Raw genomic sequence first — 4,589 nt, forward strand, 5'->3', positions numbered from 1 at the left:
CTTGGTTTCTGTTAGTAAGATTATTACGTTTACCTTTTGCCATCTGGTAATCTCTGGGGTTAGTTGTTGTCGTTGTCACTGTCACTCTCAGTTTTAAATTTAGATTTTTTAAAAAAAATATTAATTGAGTTTTAGCTTTTTAGCACAGATCATCCACAGATAATATTTGTTTAGGGATAATATAATTTGCAGTATATGAACCCCAAGAAGTTGGTAGACCTCAATAGGAATACATTTGGCAACTCATTTCTGTGATTATTACTAGTTGGCAGCCCAACTATGACATGGCCTGCTCAGGATATTATGGACTGTAAGTTGCAGATGAGGTCTAACATTGAGAATCACTGTTTCTAGACTGCTCACCATAATTCACACCTTTATTTATTATAAAAATCAATTTTAGTTTTGTTCTTCATATCACACCTGTCTGTCTCCCTTTTCCTCCCTCACCCCTCTCTCTATCTCTCTCTCCTTCTCTCTCTGGTAGTAGTGTATGTTTTTGCTTTTCACAAATTTTCTTACTAGAGTGATAAAGCCACTTTATTCCATCCCACTGTTCATTAAGTTCATGAACAGCTTGTTGGGCCAGAGCTCTTGCTTAAGCACCCCTCCCCCCCCTGTGTTACAAAGGTATGCTGTGTAGGCTCAAGTCTTACCTCAGCCACTTACTGGTGATTTACCATTAAGCAGCCCTTAAGTGCCCTGCCTCTCAGTTTCACTATCTGTCCAGTTGGGTCAGCACATGATGTCATCATGCTCACTGGGGATAAAAGAGAAATGTTTGCAATGAACATATTACAACGTCTGAATAAAAGATAGATTTGCTTTGTACTCATTATTTCTTCCTATATTAATAACATTGACAGTTCCAGTAGTTACACTGTTACTGGACCAAGTGATCATTCAAGTAATGCATTTGCCCAAGTAAATGATGCAATTTCATTAAGTAAACATTGTGTGTCATGCCATGTGTATTAGTCTGGATTTTCCAGAGGAATGGAACTGGTAGAATGAATATATGTATAATAATATTAAAGAAGGATTTATTGTATGAATGAATATATGTATAATATTAAAGGGGATTTATTATATGAATGAATATATGTATAAGTCTAAAGGGGATTTATAGTATTGGCTTATATGATGTGATGTGTCCAACAATTAAGGTCTTCACATTCAAGAACAGATGCTCAGACAATGAAGCTGGATAGCTTAGCAGTTCCAAACTGATACTGAAGACCTAGAAATCCAACAAAGCTGCATGTCAATGACACTGACAGATGGCAGTATCATTGGCAACACTCACTAGCAAGAGACAAAGGTGGACAGCCAAAAAAGTGACGCTTTCTCTTTTGAACCTCTTTAAGACTTGAGTTGCCACAGGAAGACCCACCTACTTTCAGGGAGGGTCTTTCTCCCTTCAGCTAATTCTTCCTGGATATAATGTTACAGACCGTACCAGAGTCTTGTCTCTTCACTAAGTCCAGATTCAACCAAGCTCACCACCAAGATTTACTACCACAGCATGTATTTTATATTTAAAGGAGGAAGTCCTTCCCAAATTGGGTAAGAACCCATCCAGTCATAGTTGAAAGATGATGTGAAAATAAAACAACAACAACAACAACAACAACACACACACACACCCTACCCTTTCTCAAGCTGGACTTATTATCATTATCAAAAGAGTGTTCTCCTGGAAATGAGTCATTTTATCATCCTCTGTAGCTTGCTTCAAGTAGAAAGCTAGGAAACCTTGGACCAGGATGAGGAGTGGCCCAGGGTCTGTTGCAGCATGGTTCCTTGTCTAAATACGTCACTGTTTGTCCACTGAGGTTAAGTTTGCTGGTCTTCTGTGGTTCTTTATTCCACTACCTAATAAATATATGGGCAGCTAAGGTATTGCTGTCTGCCCAGCACCCCTTTCCAGTAGAAATGTGTGAGAAAGATGGAAGATAAGAGGTTTTAAATAAGTTGGTAGTTAAAACTTAATCTGCACGGGTTTTCACTAGACAAGATATATTCTGAAGCTTAATGTTTTTGACCAAACACGAACTTTGGCTGGATCTGTGAATCAGCACATCTTGGGAATAGACATTTCTTTTGAGGAAACCAAATATGAAGTCTGTTCAATATAGGCCCTGGTCTTCAGATGAGGACAAACTGTACCACGTATCAGTTTTCATAGGTTTTAAAGATAATGGTAGGTCAAAAGTGGCTCATGATTGCTTATAGAAAATATTCACTATAAATGAAAAAGTGTAGACAGTTGTCATTGAAAACTGGCTGGAAAAATAAAGGGCAGAGAGAGGTAGGGAATGGCAGTCAGAACTAAGCAGGTTGCTTATAAGAGAAACTACAAGACAATATTCCCCACAGTATTCCTCAACAGTAATTCAGTATACAGACAAGGGGAGCCTAGGGTGATATAAATGTGGGGCTCACAGTAAGTACACCTCCAGATTAGCCATCCACAGTCCCTTCAAAACTATGATGACTGTTACTGGTTTCCATCCTCACATGAAGTTCTTGCTTGAGTTTGTTTTTCTCCTACACAAAGGTGATGATTTGTGGAGAAGTTTAGTGCTAGCATGGAAGCACAGGACAGGGAAAAGTGAGAGTGACAAACAGCACAGGTTTTCTCTCATATGTAGAACCTAGACATGTATGTAGCATGAGGGCACATTGAAACTTTTGGGGTCAGCCTACACAAACTTTGCTGAGCATGATCTGTCAATGGTTTAGACTGAGAAAGTCTTCAGTTTGTGATTGTTTGAGCAAGGACCCTTCACCTCAGATCCACACTCATCCATGTAATGCTCCAGGGAACTTTCCAGTAACGACTTTTCCTCACTTTACATCGCTTTGTTCTTTAGTAAGTATGGATCCTTTACTTATAAAAACTCAGAGAAACTAATACCAGGATATTCTCTCAATGTACCCCAGATGACTAACATTTAATTTAGAACTAACTAATGTACAGATTTGAAGTTGGTGTTCTTACAGGCATAGCTTTAAATTGTATCAAAATGCATAATTTTATTGCATATATTTTAATTATACATTTAGCATTTTATGAAATAAACATGTTTTATTTATACTTTAAAATAATATTGTCATAGTTTTAGTAGTGTAACATTGTAAGACATCAGAAATACTCTCTTGATTAAAAGAAGAAATCTGGATTTATAGCAAAATATATTGGTTATCATGTGGCTATGATCATTGTGTGTTTCCTGTCATATTTGGAATCGAGACACTTGCTCTGCAGCCCACCATCCAGGTGACTCCAAGCCCTTTCCCAGCAGGATGGTGGACTGAACAACAAGAGGGCAGAACAGTGACTACAGGTGACAGATTAAAGGACTGGTTTGGAGTTTTATATCCTTTTTTTCTCCTTTGATGATAATTATTATTTATATTTTATGTGCTTTGAGTTAGCATACAGAATGTTTTTTATTATAGTTTAATATGTGGATATTGCTTCACCTTGCTCATATCCAGCATTATCTTCTTTTGCCATCTTCCCTCCCCTGTGAGCCCCTTTCTTCCAACTACTGGCCACTCTCTCTCCATGCTACACATGTGTCTAGATTCTACATATGGCAGGAAACAGGATGCTCACCATCGTTGCTTCCCCTCGTCTCTGTTTGCTCTTCTTTTACTCACATTCTTCTCCACTCTCTTTACTTATTTTTTTCTTATTAGATAAAAGGTGAAAGTTGTATCTGTCTAAGCCTAACTTATTTTGTTAAGTGTGGTGATCTCTGTAATCTACCCATTTTCCTGCCAATGAAATGATTTCTTTGATCTCTATGGCTGAACAAACTGTATCATATATAGAAACCACATGTTCTCTGTCCATTCATCTGTTGATGGATATCTAGGTGGCATCAGGGGTATTGTAAATAGTTCTCAGCTGGTTTGAACGGTGGTCTCATAGTTGTATTATTTCATCACTCTGATTATCATTTTTTTTCCTTTTGTGGAGCATGGCTCATTGGTGCTTTAGAATACTGTTGGCAGAAGTAGAATTAGAAATTGTGAGTTAACTGCTTGGCACATTCAGTTATCCGTTAAATATTGGTTATTTTAAATTTCTTTTTCCTGCATGTCAGTAAAACTTAAGTGCAAGCCATTCTTTATCTTCATTTCTATTCACAGAAGATACTTTATAATGCCTGATCACAGTATTTATTGTCACACTTGGGAGAAATAGTATCTGCCGGGTAGGGGCCGGAAGTACCATTCAACTTCCTATATGCAAAAGACATCCCCACAACAGAGTTACTCAGACCAGATGTCAACAGGGCCAAGCATGAAAAATGAAGCAGTCTCACTTTTCCTATTTTAGTATTTAGTATAGAGCATGTTATCACAGATCAGAATAAGTTGGGGCATGTCTCAATGGAGAAGAGAAAAATTCAAAATGATGAAAGTTCAAATTCTAAATAGTGTATTCACTTTAATAATAGGAGTTAACAATAATGAATACATTGTGTTTACTTATAAGCTAAATCTAGTTACAGAAACCCCATGTAAAGAACAAAGAGACTAGGAAATAATCTGCTTATGCTGAAAGGAAAATG

The sequence above is a fragment of the Mus caroli genome, chromosome 8 (assembly GCF_900094665.2).
Source record: "Mus caroli chromosome 8, CAROLI_EIJ_v1.1, whole genome shotgun sequence".
Taxonomy (NCBI): domain Eukaryota; kingdom Metazoa; phylum Chordata; class Mammalia; order Rodentia; family Muridae; genus Mus; species Mus caroli.